We start from the raw sequence: 20,745 nt of genomic DNA, 5'->3' as shown, positions 1-20,745 counted from the left end.
TGAAGGGGGAGAAATCAGAGTCCTTCATGGGAGTGATGCCTTTTCATGTGGCTAACCTGATTGTTGTAAGTTATAAATTTGGGCAATGACACCAAATACTTCTTCATAACATTTTTTGGCAGACGTTTTTATGCTACCAGAGATGAAGAAGAACACGCTGCAGAGAAATTTGGGGATTTCCATTATGACCATGAGAGTGAGAATTTCCTTTTAAATTTTAAGAGATCATTTTTTTTCTCCCTTCCCCTTATGAATAGTTTCTAAATTAACTTGCAAATATGGGAACTCATATGATCTATCTTTCTCAGTTTAGCTAACCTTAAATCTCTATATACTTTGACCATCCTTCATAGGGTTTTCTTATGGAGTACAGCTCAGGCTGTAGTGGTCATGATCTATGGAAAAACTGAAGTATGGTGCTCAAGTTTACAGTAATCTCATGAGTTTATTTCTCTACCTAGTAAAGATATTACAGAAATGGGGGAAAGGTTTTGTCAGCTGTTCTTCTTTTGACATGAATTGGGTAAGATTTGAAAATGAACAGGATAATGACAGAAACTGCAGGCTAGCAGGCAATTATTTGCTTTTCTTGTCTTTAAAAATATTAATTTTTAGGGAGAACCTGGCTGGAGAACCTGACTAGAGAACCTGGCCAGAGAACCTGGCTATGCTGATCAACTGAACACTGTTGCCTCCATGTCATTCCTTCTTTGCCTACTCCGTCCACACCTTTGGGAACCCCTGGACCTGCTGGGATTGGACCCCAACAGATGTCCAACTGCTGGTTTAGATCCAATGCCTGTGGGATTGGGCCTAAACCGGCACTAGGACATCCCTCTCACAATCTGGGACCACTGGCTCCTAACCACTCACCTGCCTGCCTGCCTGATCACTCCTAACCATTCTGCCTGCCTGCCTGATGCCCCTAACTGCTCCCCTACCTGTCTGAACACCCCTAACTGCCTCTGCCTGCCTGCCTGATCACCCCTAACCTCTCTGCCTACCTGCCTGATCACCCCTAACCTCTCTGCCTGCCTGCTTGATAGCCCCTAACTGCTCTCTGCTGCTGGCCTGATTGTCTTAACTGCTCTCCCTTGCCAGCCTGACCACCCCTAACTGCCTCTGCCTCTGCCCTGCCAATGTGGCTTTGTAAGGCAGGAGGTTGCCTGGAAGATGTCTGGTCTAATTAGCATATTACCTTTTATTAGTATAGATTATTTAGTTTAAAGATAACTTAAAAAAAAATAGTAATTTTTAAATTGAATTCATTAGGGTGACATTGGCTAATAAAATTATATGGGGTATAATTCTATAAGACATAATCTGCATATTGTATTATGTGTTCACACCCCAGGAGTAATATTTTTGAAGGAGGCATTTTTCATAATTCTTTTACTTACTTAATAGTGTCTCATTGAAGAACTAACCTTCTAGGATTCATGATTAATTCATTCGACAAACATTGATTGAGGATGTACAATTTGTCAAACCTTGTACTTTGTAATTGAACATACATAAAGAGAACACCCAGGCCTGGCTAGCATGACTAGGTGGTTGAGCATCAACCTATGAACCAAGAGGTCACTGTTCAATTCCTGGTCAGGGCACATGCCTGGGTTGTGGGCTTGATCCCCAGTAGTGGTTGTGCAGGAGGCAGCAAATCAATGATTCTCTCTCATCATTGATGTTTCTATCTCTCTCTCCCTCTCCCTTCCTCTCTGATATCAATAAAAATATATTAAAACAAAAAAGAAATGAATTAAGAAAAGAGAAAACCCAGTGCCTTAATTTCATTAAGGTCATGGTGTTAAAATAAATGAACTTAGTTTGCTTAGGAGGTGAAAAGTGGTCCTGTGTGACTGGAACACATGAAGATAAGGCTGGAGAGATGATGATGATGACATTGTGAAAGGCATTGCATCAATATGCTAAAGAGTTTGGATGTAACTTGGAAACAAGCTTCAAGGAGGTGAAATTTTATCAGGATTATTATCTGCGGTGAAAACTCCAACAAGGCTGGGGGGCGGGGGGAGGGTGGGGGATGGACTAGAGATAGCAGTGGGGGTTGATGATGGGGGGGTGGTTCCTTTTAAAAAATGCTAATGAAGAGTATTTGAGATCATGCTCCCCAGCAAATGTTCTCAGTTTGGCTCAAATAAACTCATATATATATATATGAATGCTAATGACCTAAGTCAGTGGATTGTGGATGGAGAAAAGAATTATGGTAGCCAATCGGATGAGTGGAATAAGATAGAAGAATTAATGAGATGGCATTGATTTCCTGCTTGAGAAGCTCAGCGCATATTAATCATTAATTGAGCCAAAGAACAGACGAAGTCTGGAGGATTATGAGTTTGTTTTTAGATAGACATCAATGTAATAAATCATGTAAGATGCATGTAGTATGCCGAGGTGAAGACAACTGCTGGTAGTTGGAAACTGAGTTGGAAGGCATAGATGAACAGGGATGGACATCATTTGATGGACACCATTAAAATCACTGAAGGAGAGAAAACCAAGATGGCGGCATAGGTAAACACTGGAGATTGCTGCTTAGCACAACCACTTCAAGAATACAACTAAAAGACGGAATGGACATCATCCAGAACCACAGGAAGGCTGGCTGAGTGGAAATTCTACAACTCGAAGGAAAGAGAAAAGCATACCAAGATTCAGAGGAGCTGTGGTGCGGAAGTAAAGCACAGAGGTACGGAGGCACACGCGGAGAGGACTGGTGGCTGAGGACATGGTTGTCTTTTTCAATCAGTGGGGAGTCTCAAGCTCTGAGCTCCAGTTCCAGGCGAGTCTCTGGGGACCCAGACTCATATGGGAGAAACTGGACTGTCTGGCATCAGTCGGAACTCGAGAGCAGCTTTCTCTCAGAGGTGATTGCAGCGATTGCCGGGACACTGAGAAGTGGGGCCTCTGAGGGCAGCCATAGCTGCTTGCTCTGCCCTGTTGATCCCCTGGGACCCCTGCCCCATCCAAGCTGTGCCCTGGCTTTTGCATATGAAAGGCCTGGTCCTTTGCAATCTGAAAATTACCTAACAAACTTGCAGCTGGCCCAAGGCCCCATGGCAACTTGCATTGCTTCATAGCTGAGCTTCCTGCTGGGTAGCCTCAGGAAGAGGCTAGATTAGCACCTCCTTAGAGATTCAGGAGCCAGTGTGCCCGGTGGTCAGAGTGGGACCATCCAGATTGCAGCTCCTCAGATCCATAAAGGACACACTCAGGGGGCAGACTCAGTGAGCACCAAAGACCCACTGAAGCAAGTCTTTCCCCGGAGGGGTGTTTCCAGCACAGAAGTTCTCCCACTGCAGACACAGCTGATTCTCACAGACAATTGGCCTGGAGGTCAATTCCTCCCAGTGATACCTACAACAATCAAGGCTTAACTACAACAAGACTGTGCACAAAACCCACAAAGAGATGCACCAAGAGTGTCCACCTCAAACAATTGGGAAGGCTGAGCCACTGGGCCCTATAGGACACCTAGCACACAAAGCCACTCTACCAACACAGGGAAGCATAAAAAATGTGGAGACAAAGAAACAGGACACAAATGACAGAAATGGAGGAAAGCAAACGACTGGATATAGAGTTCAAAACTACACTTTTAAGGTTTTTCAAGAACTTTCTAGAAACCGCCAATAAATTTAGTAAGACCCTCAAAAAGTCTGGTGAGACCGCCGACAAATGTAGTGAGACCCTCAAGAAATCTAGTGAGACCCTCGAGGTTATGAAAAAGGACCAACTAGAAATTAAGCATACACTGACTGAAATAAAGGATATTATGCAGAGTTCCAACAGCAGACTAGAGGATCGCAAGAATCAAGTCAAAGATTTGAAATACAAAGAAGCAAAAAACACCCAAACAGAAAAGCAAAATGAAAAAAAGAATCCAAAAATACAAAGATAGTGTAAGGAGCCTCTGGGACAGCTTCAAGCGTTCCAACATCCGAATAATAGGGGTGCCAGAAGAAGAGAGAGAACAAGATATTGAAAACCTATTTTAAGAAATAATGACAGAAAACTTCCCCTACCTGGTGAAAGAAAGAGACTTACAAGTCCAGGAAGCACAGCGAACCCCAAACAAAAGGAACCCAAAGAGGACCACACCAAGACACATCATAATTAGAATGCCAAGAGCAAAAGACAAAGAGAAAATGTTAAAAGCCGCAAGAGAAAGATAGTCAGTTACCTACAAGGGAGTACCCATATGACTGTCAGCTGATTTCTCAACAGAAACTATGCATGCCAGAAGGGAGTGGCAAGAAATATTTAAAGTGATGAATGCCAAGAACCTACAACCAAGATTACTTTATCCAGCAAAGCTATCATTCAGAATTGAAGGTCAGATAAAGAGCTTCAGAGATAAGAAAAAGCTAAAGGAGTTCATCACCACCAAACCAGTATTATATGAAATGCTGAAAGGTATCCTTTAAGAAGAGGAAGAAGAAGAAGAAGGTAAAGATACAAATTATGAACAACAAATACTCATCTATCAACAAGTGAATCTAAGAATCAAGTGAATAAATAATCTGATGAACAGAATAAACGGGTGATTATAATAGAATCAGGGGCATAGAAAAGGAGTGGACTGACTATTCTTGGGAGGGAAAGGGGTGTGGGGGATGCAGGAAGAGACTGGACAAAAATCATGTACCTATGGATGAGGACAGTGGGTGGGGGGGTAGGGCGGAGGTTGCGGTGGGAACGGGGTGGAGGGGAGCTATGGGGGGAAAAAAGAGGAACAACTGTAATAATCTGAACAATAAAGATTCAATTAAAAAAATTAAAAATAATAAAAGTACAGTAGACCGGGGAAAAAAATCACTGCAGTGAAATTAAGAACAAGAAAAGATTGGTTTGGCAGATAATTAGTCATCCACAATCTTTATAAGAAATATTTCAGTAGAATGGAACAATGGACTGAGGAGTGAAAGCAATTCCAAAGTGGTAGGTAGAGAGTATTACAAGAATACAAAATGCTCACATTTCTGAGTTAGGACAGAATCCTATCTGAGGGAGGATTTGAAGACTCTTGCAGAGGAAGTAAGTGATAAAATAAGGTCATGGAGCAAGAGGGAGAGGAGGAGGACATAAATAGAAGCAAAAATGTGTTTCCTTTACAGGAATTTTTTGTTTACCAATCTCAGTCATGTAATTTATGTGTCTGTGCTTAGATGGGGCTGAACATTCTGACTAAGTTTAATAACCCCACTCTTAAAAGATCATAATAGCTGTGTGATATATTCTGTTTCCAGTAAGGGATTAACATGTGACCCATGAATAACAGCTCAGCGACACATTTCAAGAAAATAAACCATCTCAGTTGATCCTAAGATAAGTTCCTTAGAGGTCATTTAGATGTATAAAAGAAGAAATTAAAACCAGAGAGTAATGTCAAATTGACATGGCTCTGTGGTGGCAGAATCTCCATCTCAATGACCATAATCTAGGTTTCATAATCTTGTGGGGGTTCAAAGTGAGTCACCTCAAGACATGCATCTGTAGTATGCAGATTACTTTAAAAAAATCTCTTTATTGATTTCAGAGAGGAAGGGAGAGAGAGAGATAAAAACATCAATGATGAGAGAGAATCATTGATCAGCTGCCTCCTGCATGATCAGGGATCGAGCCCACAACATGGGCATATGCCCTGACCAGGAATTGAACCATGAACTCCTGGTTTATAGGTTGATATTCAACCACTGAGCCACACCAGGCACGTGATAACCTTTGTTTTGACCTCTACATCTGGTAGATTGCTTGCCTCCATTTTATTTTGCTCTTTTTGGGGGGGATTTCTCCTGTTCTTTCACTTGGGGCATGTTTCTTTGTCTCCCCATTTTGGCTTCCTCTCTGTATTTGTTTCTATGTATTAGGTAGATCTGCTATGTCTCCTGGTCTTGGTATGGTGGGCTTCTGTAGTAGGTAACCTGTGGAATTCAGTGGCACAGTCTCCCTGATAAACTGAGCGAGGTGCTCCAGAAATGTCCCCTGTGTGAGTTGTATGAGCCCTCTTATTGTGGTTGAGTCTTGATTGGTGTTGGCCCATTTGTGGGTGGGGGTTCACCCTCAGACTGGCTGACTGTGAAGACTGACCCCATCAACAGTGCACAAGTTGCTGTGGGGGGCTGATCCCACAAAGCGAAAATTTCCCCAGCAGGATCTGGTATTGGCGGAGATTTCCCTCTGACTGTGCCACTTGTGGAGCTAACTGGGTCATACTCTCATCTGTTCTGAAGCCTGCCACTTGGTGTGTTCATTCCGGAGCCTCTTGGGAGGGACACTGGTGCAGGTCAAAGTCAGGTGCTGCCTGTGACTAGCCCTGGGCTACCTGTTTAGAGCTACAAAGCATTGCATAGCTTGTAGCTGCCTCTGCTGGGCCTGAGTGGTTCATGGGAGGGGCCCAGTTATGTACCAAGACCAGCTTTCACCAGCAACAATCCCAGGGGCAGGTCAGCAAAAGGCCCACGGTACCTTGAGATCTGCCTCTACTTGCTGGCTACCTATTAGGCTCAGTCACTGAAAGAGCCTCTGGCGGTAAACCAAGTTGCGTGAGGCAGGTGGTTCTCAGTGAGTCACCAGATAGAGATGTGTTCACTAGATTGATAGAAGTTCAAACTCAGCACCAGTGCTGGCTCTGAGGCTACTCAGCAAAAGTCTCAGGATACACCAAGGCGAGCTGCCGCACGCCTAGGCCCATAGGGAAGACAAGGTTTTAGAGAGTCTGCATTTTTTTCTTAACCAGAGCTCAAGTACTGAGGTTGCTGAAACCAGGTTTAGTCTGACCCCACCAGTCAGACACCTGGTGCCGTTCCCACCGCCTACTACAGAAATACCTCTCCCAAATATTTTTTTTCTCTGTAATCTATTTTATTCTTTTATAAACACTCTTAACGTTAGGGCTGGGAAATGTTTATGGCCTCAGAGAAAGGGAAAAAAAGAACTAGCTTGAGATTACAGAATGGAATGTAAGGAAGGAAAAAAACAGTTTTTCCTCTTCGTTTTAGGGTCTCTGGCTGGGGCCTTATAAATGAGACCGCAAAAGACAGATCAACAAGAGAAAAACAAGTTTATCAACATGAGCATCATGCAAACACATGGGAGCACTCACTCATGAGAAACCCAAGGTGGTACTTGGAACTTGGGTTTATATACCATCTTAGGCTAAACAAAGAAAGCAGAGTTTTGGCCTTCTGCATTGTGTGTGTGTGTGGGGGGGGGGGGGGGGGGGCGGGGAGGAGAAAGCAGGTTATGGGAAGGTGAGTAGGAAAAGTATGGTAAATAAGGTTGTTTAGTAAGATTGGTTATGTTATTCAGAGTCCTCCTCTTCGTGCTAGGGAGAGTCACCTTTTACAAATGGAAAAGTCCTTTTGAGACAGACTAGTAAACCATGACAGCGGAATAGGGAAACTGAGACAGATAAACAGCAACTTGCAGCCTTTTAGAAAATCTAGATGTCAAGCAGTTTGCAGACATCTGCTAAATCCTATCTTTCCAAAACCAAGGACACTTAAGAGTAAATCGTTTGCACTTCTCCTCCCCAACCAGAGGTTAAAATAGCTTAAATCACTCTCCTCAGGGAGACAGATAGCAGAAATCTAATTAATGCCTTTGCAAGAGCATCCAAGGACAAATGAGTTAAAAGAATAAATCTCATTTTGGTACATCAGCATGAAGCTGATGAGTAGTCTATTGAGATCCTCCCTCACGACCTCCCCTAAACACCCAGCCTTTAAAAGCCCTCAAAATGAAGATCCCAGGACAAGCTCTCCTGTCTGGGAGCATGTTCACCCCTTCCCCTCTCCTTTTCTTCCCCCACAGGTACGCATCCCCTAAACTCTAAGGGACCCCATGAGGCTTGCAACCAGGCCAGCAATGGGCAGCAGCAGTTCATCCAAGACAAACCTCCTGAACCTGTCCCCCAAGCACCCTTTTCTCTGACTTCTTAGTGAGCCAAAGCAGACCAGCCTAAGCTCATTTCGCCAGCCCTTTCTTGTTTCACTGTCCCCAGCTTTAACACACAGCCTCTAAAATTCACCTGGACTTGCGTTGTTAAATTTTTTTCCTGCGTGGAATCAAGAACTCACACACCACCAGCAAGGCCCTAGGCCAGTGATGGCGAACCTTTTGAGCTAGGCGTGTCAGCATTTTGAAAAACCCTAACTTAGCTCTGGTGCCGTGTCACATATAGCAATTTTTTGATATTTGCAACCATAGTAAAACAAAGGCTTATATTTTAGATATTTATTTTATATATTTAAATGCCATTTAACAAAGAAAAATCAACCAAAAAAATGAGTTCGCGTGTCACCTCTGACACACGTGTCATAGGTTTGCCATCACTGCCCTAGGCAGACCCGCTAAGGGCCAGGTCCCCTTTCCGGTGACACTTTGCCAATTTCCATTACAAATGGAAAAGTTGTGCCCACTTTCTAAAGCTTTTCCTGATATCTGCTGGTTCTCAAAGCCCTTTAGCTCAAAATAATCCAAATGCCAAAAAGGCATATTTGGGGGTGGCATATTCTGGTGCCCTTTGAGAAAGAAGCCCTCCTCTGGTCTTGTGGTTCAGGGTGTGGAAGATATGGGGGAAGGAATTACAGATGAAGACCTTTGCTTTGCACACAACCACTGCTCCCTATTGAAACTCAAGGGGCTTAATCAGAAAAGGGGAAAACTCCAGTTTGCAATGAGGAGATGAACCAAATGCAAAGGGGGCTTGGGTCTGGCTTTTTGCTTTGAAATGAAGAAAACACCACTCTATAGAGTGTTTCTGGGCCTATTTAGAGTGCTGCAGGGATGCAACAATATTTATCAAAATTAAAATATACATAGCTTTTGACTCAACAAGTCTACTCCTAGAATTTGAGAGAATGGAGGTGGAGAGACAGGGAGAGAGAAATATTGGTATGAGAAAGACACATCAATTGGTTGCCTCCTGTATGGGGATTGTGATGCAGCCAAGGTATGTGCCCTTGAACAGAATCAAATCCAGGACCCTTCAGTCCGCAAGACGATGCTCTACCCACTGAGCACACTAGCTAGGGCTTGACACAAATATTTATAAACATGAACAAAAATTTAAGAATAAGGAGAGTCAGCCCCAGTTGGGTAGCTCAGTTGGTTAGAGCATCATCCCAATAAGCCAAAGTTGAGGGTTCGATCCCCAGTCAGGGCACATGTAAGAATCAAGCAATGAATGTGTAAATAAATGGACCAACAAACTAATGTCTCTCTCTCTCTCTCTCTCTCCCTTCCTTGCTCTCTCAAATCAATAAATTAAAATTAATATTAAAAATAAACAATGAGTTTAAGAAAAGAATAAGGATAGTAAGGACACCATTAAACATATTGCATTAAAATAATTCTGTGGAATATTATGCACCCATAAAAGGAATAGGGTAGACCGTATATTATGAACATAGAGTAGAGGCAGTAGTGTAATGATGCAACCTGTGGACTCTGGTGCTAGGCTGCCTGTGTTTTTCTCCTGCACTGGCATTTACTAGCTTTGTGATGTTGGGCAAGTTATTTAATTTCTCTGTGTCTCAGTCTTATCATCTGCAAAATTACAATTGCTCTTTTTTAATAGGGTTAAACATGGAGCAGTTGCCTCCGACCAGGGATTGAACCTGCAACCTGGGTATATGCCCTGACTGGGAATCGGACCTGCGATTCAGTGCACGGGACAATGCTCAACCAACTGAGCCCCACTGGCCCTGGGTACTGTTTTTATTTTTTATGAGCATGATTTGTTTTGGGACAATGTAATTTAAAGGTCAATTCGCAAAAGTAAAAAGCAAGGTGAAACATTTACAGAGGAAAAGAACAAGAAGATTTTTATCTTCTTTGACCTATTCTATACTAAGAATGGAACACTTTCAAAATAAGAAAACTAAACTTTAGTTAAAAACAAAAAGAATATTAATACTCATATAAATAATACATGAAAGTAAATATTTGCTAAGCCCACAGACACTTTTGGTTCTTAACTGTATTTACTAGGAATTATCTGCAGAGAAAGTAATTCATTGGTATTTTTTCACCAGAAAGAACAGTTTGACTAACTGGTTCTGTTCTTATCATACTGTTTTTACTAGAATGAGTGAAGCCTCACGATGTGCTAGCTGGAATTGGGCCATCTATGGAAATTATCACTGTGGGTGCTGCCACTTAGTGGTGAAATGTGTTGACTATTTGCTGTCAAAATCTGTAATTTGGGGGCGAGTTTTAGGTCCATGTCTGAATCATTCATTTATTCATTTTACAAACATTTGCTGAGGCCCTGGCCTAATAGAACACCGATGGGCACAAAAAGGATTTGAAGAAATAAGACGAACAGACCCCGCCCTGAAAATGCTTACAGTCTTGTTCAAGTGACAGTTCACACTTGAGGGTTTTTCAATAAAATCATGATATAATGTTGTGTACCATAAAGCCATGGAATCTTCCATGTATGGAGGATCTTAGCAGTCATCAAGTACAACGTCATGAGATGGTTAATGCCAAACGCGGAGTAGAGCATTTATGAGCAGAGCAGATCACTTAAGGAGGGTTGGAGTGCTTTCTGAAGGTTCCCGCCTGGGAGACTAGAAGAGTAATGGTACCATTGACAGAGACACAGAAGTCAAAACAGGGAGATGACTTAGCCACTGAGATGGGATGTGTTTTAGACACTGAATGTGAAGGCACAATAAGGTCTTATGTTGGCTATTCTTCATTGCTCCCAGATTAATTCCCTTCCCCTTTGGTGATCCCACTGATGGCTTTACCCTTCCTCTGTTAGCCTCTGGCTTCAACCAATGGGAGGCACCAATAGGCAATGAAAGGGTAGAAATAGATAAAAGTCTGGGGCATTTCTCTGTTCCCTCTCTGCCTCCCTGCATCCTTTCTCACAGCAGCTGCACTTCCAATCCGTAACTACAACTCCTACCAGGCAGCCCCTCCCACAGCTCCGGCTCTCACCAGGTTCTGATTGTACCATTTCCCTGAAGACATGGTTAACTATCTCATTTCCTTCTAGACATTTCCTTAAAGACACTATAACTGCCACGGAATTAAAGTTAGAAGGAGAAGAGCAGACGGTATAGGTCTAGTCTACGTGGACTGGACCACCTAGAGAGACCAGGAAGAGGACTATTACCCAAAAAAGGGAGTTCTCAAAGTAAGACAACATTTCCCAAAGGGGTTATTGAAGACACTATCAAGTACTACCGAAGGGTCAGGAGAAGATGAATAAAAAAGTAGTACTGGATTTGTTAGGATTCATTATTTGAGTGGTATTTCATTATTTCAAAGGGTAGTTTTAACAGAGTAAGTATAAAAACCAGGTTGCTAATGGTTAAAGAAGGAACCCAGCCCTGACTGGTTTGGCTCAGTGGATACAGCGTCAGCCTGCGGACTGCAAGGTCCCAGGTTCGATTCCAGTCAAGGGCATGTACCTGGGCTGCGGGCACATCCCCAGTAGGAGGTGTGCAGGAGGCAGCTGATCAATGTTTCTCTCTCATCGATGTTTCTAACTCTCTACCCTTTTCCTTCCTCTCTGTAAAAAATCAATAAAATATATTTTTTTTTAAAAGAAGGAACCCAACTTAAAAATGGGCAAAGGGTTTGAATAAACGTTTCACTAGAGATGGCATACAAATGGGTAATAAAGATCTGAAAAGATGATAACATCATTAGTCATTATATAAAGGAAGGAAATGCAAATCAAAACTACACTGAGTGACTAAGATGAAAATGACAGATAGTGCCAAGTGTTGGAGAGGAAGAGAAAACTGAAACCCTTCTGCATCGCTGGTGGGAATGTAGAATGGCAGAGATGCTTTGGAAATGGTTTAAACAGTTACTTAAAAAGTTAACATAAACTTATGACATGGCCCACTAATTCCATTCCTCCATATTTACCCACAAGAAATAAAAATATACATCCACCTAAAGATCTATAATAATAAAAGCGTAATATGCTAATTAGACCGGATGTCCTTCTGGGTGACCTTCTGGATGAAGCCAGTGCTGAGAGGGAAGCCTGGGTCCCAGGTGCCAGAGGGAAGCCGGTGCTGGCAGCTGGAGGAAGGAAGGCCTACTCTTGCATGAATTTTGTGCATCGGGCCTCTAGTATGTGTATAATTTATCAGGGAAGCATGATACATAATAGCCCCAAACTGGAAGCAATTTAAATATCTATCAACCAGTGAATAGATAAACAAAATGTTGTAAGCATACAATGGAATACTGTGTAGCAATGAAAAGGAGTGAACTACTGATACATGCTACAACATGAACGAATCTAGAGCAGCCGTGGGCAAACTACTGCCTGAGGGCCGGATCTGGCCCATTTGAAATGAATAAAACTAAAAGAAAAAAAGACTGTACCCTTTTATGTAATGATGTTTACTTTGAATTTATATTAGTTCACACAAACACTCCATCCATGCTTTTGTTCCGGCCCTCCGGTCCAATTTAAGAACCCATTGTGGCCCTCGAGTCAAAAAGTTTGCCCACCCCTGGTCTAGAGCATCATGCTAAGTGATAGAAGCCAGGCACAAGAGACTAGATATTCTAGACACTGTATGATTCTAATCCATTTTCTAGAAAAGAAAAATTTAGAGAGACAGAAAACGGATCTAGTTGCCTAGAGCTAGAGGTGGGAGGAGGGACTAACTGTAAGCAGGTATACTAGTAAAGGAACTTTTAGAGTGATAGAAATACTATTCTAAATTCTAATTCTGGATTATGGTGATGTTTGAACAACTCTATACATTTACTAAAATAATTGTTGACCTAAAATGGGTCAATTTTATGATATGTAAAATTATATCTCAATAAAGTTGTTTTTTAAAATGTTAAATAGAGAATATTGAAAGAAATTGAAAAAGAATTAGGATATAAAATGGAAATAGAAACAAACATTGCGTGATTGCTCAACGGATACTGAGGTGTTGACTCATGATTTTTTGTTTTTATAATACTAGAGGCCCAATGCACAGATTTGTGCACCCGTGGGGTCCCTCGGCCTGGCTTGCACCCTCTCGTAATCTGGGACCCCTTGGGGGATGTCAAACTGTCGGTTTCAACCTGATTCCCACAGGCCACACCAAGGGAACCCACTGGTGCACGAATTCATGCATCTGGCCGGTTTTGGCCTGATCCTCGCAGGCCAGGCTGAGGGTGCACTGGGCCTCTAGTATGCATATAAGATCTTTGGTTAATCTCTTCACACCCTCCACTCTTCCCCCTTCCCTCTGAGATTCATCGTCTGTCCCATGTTTCCATGCCTTTGCGCTGAGCATCTGCCCCCTGGTGGTCAGTGCACATCATAGCTATCGGTTGAATGGTTGAACGTTCAAACAGTCAAACAGTCACTTAGGTTTTTTTTGTTGTTTGTTTTGTTTTTTAATATATTTTATTGATTTTTTTACAGAGAGGAAGGTAGAGAGATAGAGAGTTAGAAACATCGATGAGAGAGAAACATCGATCAGCTGCCTCCTGCACATCTCCTACTGGGGATGTGCCCGCAACCCAGGTACATGCCCTTGACCGGAATCGAACCCGGGACCTTTCAGTCCGCAGGCCGACACTCTATCCACTGAGCCAAACCGGTTAGGGCCACTTAGGTTTTTATATATATAGATTTGAGAAAAATTTGTTTTAATATAAAAGAATGTTTCCAGCTTATCTACAGGAAAATTTCCCAAGTTAATTAGCAGTGAATCTGTACACTGTGAAGTAAAAATAAAGCCAAAAAGAATGACTTTACCTATTTCAAGTATGAAGTGATCAATATGAAGTGAGATGGAAGCCTGAGTAAAAGTACTTCTATTTCATCCAAGTGCAACTGTAATGCCGCTGCTCTAAGTTAAGAACTCAAAGGGTATATTAACCCTAGAAAGGAATAGAATGGTCCACATTGCAAGGGAACTTATATTGCAGCTTTTAGAATTTGTTTGTTTGTTTCATATGTTCCTCACAGTGGAGCCATTTAGAGAACCCTGTGGCTAGTTTGTACTTGATGGCAGAAGAAAAGACAAAAGAAAATCTGATTTTATTTTTCAGGAGTTTCCCTTTATTCATACTAACCCTAATATTTACTAACCCTACCCCTTGGTACCTTAGAGAGTCTTACCATAGTCATTTCCTCACTCTTTTAGCCTGAAAAGTCAGAGGCACGAGTTATATTAGCCTTTTACATATGGCATTTGTAGTTTAGATAAACTTACTCTGGAATTTGATGCCCTTACTAAATTAGTTGGCATCATTTGGATTTATACTGTTTCCTTAAGTCTGGTTACAATGACTATTACAAGTGTAAAGTATTGCAAAAAGATTATTATAGTAAAATATCAGAGTTACCCCTGGCAGCCTCTATGAAGGCCAACTGTGCAAGATGCAAAAGTCTTCCTGCTTAATTATGCACTTAACATTGCAATGAGCTGGACAAACAGTTGTATTATCAACATATTTATGTCTTTTAAGAGAATATTTTTATTGATTTCAGAGAGGAAATGAGAGTGAGAGAAAGATAAAAACATCAATGATGAGAGAATCATTGATCAGCTGCCTCCTGCACAGCCCACACCGGAGATTGAGCCCACAACCTGGGCACATGCCCTGACCAGGAATTGAACCTCACCTCCTGGTTCAGAGGTCGATGTTCAACCACTGAGCCACACCAAGCTGGGCTCAACTTATATATGTTGACTGCTCATTATTTTGGCTCTAAGGAGCAGAAAACTAAAAAACATTTAAAAAAAATTACAAAGCCCTGGCCGGTGATGTTAAGTGGTTAAAGCATCGGCCTGTGTACCAGTTAAGAACACTTACCTGGGTTGCAGGTTCCATCCCTGGCCCCTTTCAGGGTGCATGCAGGAGACAACTTATCCATGTGTCTCCCTCACATCAATGTTTCTCTTTCTCCCTCTCCTTTCCTTTTTTTCTAAAACAGCGGTTCTCAACCTTTGGGGGTCGAACGACCCTTTCACAGGGGTCGCCTAAGACCATCGGAAAACACGTATATAACCACATATTGTTTTTGTGATTAATTGCTATGCTTTAATTATGTTCAATTTGTAACAATGAAATTGGGGGTCACCACAACATGAGAAACTGTATTAAAGGGTCGCGGCATTAGGAAGGTTGAGAACCACTGTTCTAAAATATCAATGGAAAAAATATCCTCAGGTGAGGATTTAAAAAATTAAAATCACAGAGATCATGAAGTTCCAGAGGCTTGGCAATCAGGAAACTGATCCAACTCTCAAACATAGGGATATGAGTTAGCTTTTGCAAATAGGTAGATTCTGCAAAGTATATTATGGTGGGCTTGATATTGACCCTGGGAACTATTTGAAATCTCTTGTTAAATGGATGGCAGGAGAGAGAGAGATGGAAAAATATATATTCTTTTTTAGCATATCTGAAACAGTCACAAAATGTGGCCATGTACTAGGCAACAAAGGAAGCCTCGATGAATTCTAAAGAGTTGGTATCATCCAAATGTTCCTTACCATGTTTTGGTCAGAGTATCTGTAGATTAACGAATCCACTCACTGATTTAAGCAGAAAGAGATTCAGTTGGTTCGTCCATGAACCTTGAGGAGGGATGAACAGAGACGTTGGGTTGAATTTGTAGAAAGGGCTCCAAAAGCCTCGGCTGAAATGAGCGGCCAAGGAAGCTGCTGACTCCACCACTGGCTTCAGAACTACACATTCGCAGGGACTCACTAGCTACAATAGGTGCCCTTTGCCCTGTCTCTCTCCCCATGTCACTCACGTCCAGATGAAAACCTGCACGTTTATATGACGAGGAAAATCTAAATCTCACCCGCAAACCTAGTTTTGTAGATGTGTCAGTTATCAACTGTTGTCTCTTAGTTCCAAATTCACCCTTTCAGAACCTGCTCTGTGATAACAGACTGGACTCCCAAACATTTCTCCTTTGCAGTGAGTACGATGCTAGGCTTTGCCAGTAGAGGGCGACAGAGGGATTTTTACAGGAATAAAGGGGTTTTTCCTTCCTTCTGCTGTGTGGTGGGTTAGTGCACCAGTAGGTGAGAATATCCGCGGTGCCCTGCCCTAGCCATGCACACCCAGAGAGCACAGTTACCACCCTGCCCTAGGCCTGATGTGGACACCGTGTGCCCAGGCCAGGCGCCCCCAGCAGAGCCCAAACTCCCCATGTGCACCTGCATCCCAGTCCAACATTTATGAGATGCAATAAAATTAGCACCTAGAGGAAAGTGAATAGATTTGAAACATTTATTAAAAGCAATAAAGACAACAAATTGAGCTAAGTTTAAATTTGAGAAACTAGTACAAGAAAAGCAGAGCAAATTCAGAGAATAAGAGGAAAGGAAGTTACAAAGGTAAAACACAAATCAGTGAGAGTTGAAAAAACAAAACAAAACACAAGAAAATAGAATAGCCAAAGAGTAAGCAAAAAAAAAAATAATTTTTTTTTTTTAGAAAAAAGTTGAGAAGATATAAAGAAGTAATGCACAAAATGAAACAAACAGAGAGTAAATAGCAATAACCACAACGGGGATTTTAAAACCTAGATGACTTGACTACATTTCTGGAAATCCCCCAAACCAAAATACTTGATTCATGTCCAGACAGTTTTCAAGGTGCGTTCTACTTCAAAGTTTAGCTATTCTCCATGTCATTTTCTTTAACAACACATTACAGTTCAGTTCACCTAAACTTCAGTAGTTGCCAACTAGATATTTTAATACTTTTATCAGTGTAAAAGATATTCATTTATATAATACTTTTTTTAAATCAATGGGCTACTATAGTCAAGAACAATGCTAAAGGTGGAAATATGAACAAGTTATGAATAAGATGGGCAAGTCTCCTGCTTTTATGATGTCTATATTCTGTAGCTAAAAGATAGAAAAACAAAACAAACACACAAAATGCCCTAGCGGGCTTGACTCAGTGGCTAGAGCTTGGCCTGTGGACTGAAGAGTCCCAGGTTTGATTCCTGGTCAAGGACATGTACCTCGGTTGCAGACTCCTTCCTGGCCTGGGCCCTGGTCAGGGCTTGTGCAGGAGGCAACCAATTGATGTGTTTCTCTCACATCAATATTTCTCTCTGTCTTTCCTTCCCTCTTTCTTCCACTCACTCTCTAAAAATCAGTGGAAATATATCCTCTGGTGAGGATTAAAAATAAATAAAATGTACAATTCAATGATTTTTAAAAAAACAACCACCCTAAGTATCAAATGAATAAAGTATGTAAAAATATGCATATTTGTTTATACATGCATGATGTCTTTGAAATCACAACAAAATAAAGCCTGGCCAATGTGGCTCAGTGGTTGAGGGTTTACCTATGAACCAGGAGGTCACAGTTCAATTCCTGGTCAGGGCACCTGCCCAGGTTGTGGACCTGATCCCCAGTAGCGGGTATGCAGAAGGCAGCCGATCAATGATTCTTCCCTCATCACGCATGCTTCTCTCTCTCTCTCTCTCTCTCTCTTTGAAATCAATATATATACATACATATACATTTAAAATCTTTATTGTTGAAAATTATCACATATGTCGCCTAATAAAAATATATTAAAAACAACTTTTTTAAATAAAGAGTAGGACAGGGGACTCTCTCCCCCTCCCCACGTGGGAGTCTGTGCTTGTTTCTCAATAAATTTCCATCTTTTCCAATAAATAAATAAATAAATAAATAACTATAAAGAGTAGGACATGTTATATTTTGGCTCTTGGCATTCTATCAGAAGCAATCAAATTTCTCAATAATTCTGTTTTATTTACTATTTTTGAAAAAAAACTAAAAGCTCTCCTGGCTTTCTTATATTAGAATTAAGAAAGAAAGGGATGAGGTCACTTGCCACAGGCATATGTATTATGAACACACAGTGTTTATCCTGAAAAGAGGGGGGTACAAAATCAAAATGTGCTTCTTGGCAACAAGCAAGCTTTTCAAGCCTAAAGCTGAACAGTAAAAGCATTTCACAATGTGGACATTCTCTCTTTTTACCTTGAATAAAGCAAGGATTCACTAAATACAGATTTATCAGGAGTTATTTCAATTTTGCTTACTCTGCTAGTTAAAGCTCTTTGTTTAAGTTCAGTTTTCTTATCAGCTCCCGGTAAGGCCTTCCAAGCACACCATCTCAATACACGGCATATGTTTTGTAGGCCTGGGACAAGAGGCTCCTTTTTGTGCAGGACTGCTCAAAAAAAAATTGCTCTTTTTTCTTATCCTTTAGCGAAAGATTAACTTTAAAAACAAATCAGAGAGCTTGGTTATATTTGAAGTTTTCATTTTGTTTTTGGTTAATCCTCACCTGAGGATATTTTCCCATTGATTTTTAGAGAGACTGGAAGGGACGGGGAGAGACAGTGAAAGAGAAACATCAATGCGAGAGAGCTTCATCGATTGGTTACCTCCCATACCTGGGGCTGGGGAAGGAGCCTGCAATCAAGGTATGTGCTCTTGACTGCAATCGAACCCGAGACCCTTCAGTCCACGGGCCGTTGCTCTATCCACTGCACCAAACCAGCTAGGGCTGAAGCTTTCATGTTAATGTGAAAAGGGTTAGGATGAACTACCCCTAATCTCTCCTACTTGGACATGTTTTCTGAAATATATATTGTTACAACCTTTTCCCATAGCTTAGACATATGGCTGGTGCCTGCAAAAGCAAGATAAGATGAATCTCCCTTCACTTGACCAACCTCTGCACTTTCCTCCCCTGACTCCCTTGACCTACTCATGCCCTCCCCTCCACTTGACCAACTCATGCACCCACACCCTGACCTTATATTGCATACTTCTACCCTAAATAAGAGAACCTAACCACCCCCTTGGGGCTGACACCGACACACAGGTCTCAGTCCACTGTGAGAGAATGTAATAAAATTTCTTAAACTCTCACAACGTCTCTTGGCCTGGCTCCTTTTGGCGCATACCTAACAAAAAGGACAAAATATCAAACAATTTTTTAAAGATATGTTTTTATTGATTTTTAAAAATATATATATATATTTTTATTGATTTCAAAGAGAGGAAGGGAGAGGGAGAGAGAGATAGAAACATCAATGATGAAAGAGAATCATTGATCAGCTACCTCCTGCACACCCCCTATTGGGGATCAAGCCCAAATCTAGGGCATGTGCCTTCACCAGGAATTGAACCATGAACTCCTGCCTCATAGGTTGACACTCAACCACTTAGCCACCCTGTTCAAATCTTGAAAGGGCGAGGGCTACGCCCTCCATCTTGCCCCGAATCCTTCATTTTTGGGCAGAGCCATGTGCTCAGCAAAGAGCTTCTTCCCGGAAGAAGCCCAAGCCTCTGCTAGCCACACCTAGGATTTCTTTAAACTAACCAATGATAATCAAGGGAAGTGCGAGCCATAGATATGACCACATCCTGTGTAACAAGACACCGACTTGCGCCTGGCCAATCGGCAGGGCCCACAGTCCTCTCTCCTCCCCTTACTATAAAATCCCTCTCCCCACAAAGCTGGCTCTCTCTGCCACTTGCTGATGTGTCAGTAAGGAAGGTAGGGGAGCCAAACCCGGGTTTGAATAAAGACTCTTTGCTTTTGCATCGGACTCGGCTGGCTCCCTGGTGGTGGTCTTTTGGGGATCTTGAAACCTCGGCATAACAATCTCAATTCTGTCATTTACTGGTTGTGTGATATTAGACAGTTATTTAACATCTTTCTACCTCAGTTTCATCATTTGTAGAATGGCTATAGTAATGATATCTACCTTAGAAGGTTGTTGTGAGAAATTAGGTGACTCAGCCCACGGTAGAAGCTAAGTAAATGTTGGTCATCATTATTGTGGAAACAAACATTTTAAGAGAGTTTTGTGAATGATAGATGGTTTTATATGTTACCATGCTTGAAAAGACCTTGAAACTTTCGAAACCAGACAACAAATGGGTCCAGGCTGCTGGTCACTACTTAAGCCAAATAAGCAGAGACAGGGTTGAATCATATATGAGCTTTATTCCAAAAATGCCGGCAGTATAGGAGAGCAGCCATTCACGAAAAACTGCTCTGCACCCTCACATAAACCAGCTACTAATATTGGATTACAGGCCCAGTGCATGAGATGGGGGTGTGGGAGGGGGTCCCTCAGCCTGGCCTGCGCCCTCTCACAGTCCTCAAGCCCTGGAGGGATGTCCCACTGCTGTGGAGGCGGGAGCTTGCCAGCCATGAGCCTGGTGGCTTCTGGCTGAGCAGTGCTCCCTCTGTGGGAGCGCACTGACCACCAGGGGGCAGCTCCTGCATTGAGCGTCCTCCTGGTGGTGGTCAGTGCACATCCTAGCAACCAGTTGTTCCACCATTTGGTTGATTTGCTTATTAGCCTTTTATTATATAGGATTATTATATAGGATTATATAGGAGGATAGGAATGCAGGGTGGGGTAGGACTCCATTGTTTCAGCAACAAGGTTGTTAATCTCTCCATGATAATAGGCAGTTCTCAAATGAGAATGGACGCATTCCAAGGTTAACTCCCAGGTCCAAGGCTAACTCCCAGGTCCTTGGGGCATATGGCCAGGTTAGAATGTGTTTATTTAATTAGAACAAAACAATCAAGGTTAAAAATGGACACATATGTAATACCCTTTGTAATACTTTAAGCAATAAAAAAAAAAAGAAAGAAAAAAAAAAACCAATCAAGGTTAACATAAAATAATTAATGTTTCTTATAACTATAGCTAGTCCCCAATATTCAATTTCTGCCCCT

The sequence above is a fragment of the Myotis myotis genome, unplaced genomic scaffold, assembly GCF_014108235.1.
Source record: "Myotis myotis isolate mMyoMyo1 unplaced genomic scaffold, mMyoMyo1.p scaffold_m19_p_3, whole genome shotgun sequence".
In the NCBI taxonomy this organism is placed as follows: domain Eukaryota; kingdom Metazoa; phylum Chordata; class Mammalia; order Chiroptera; family Vespertilionidae; genus Myotis; species Myotis myotis.
This window is presented reverse-complemented; position numbering follows the sequence as displayed.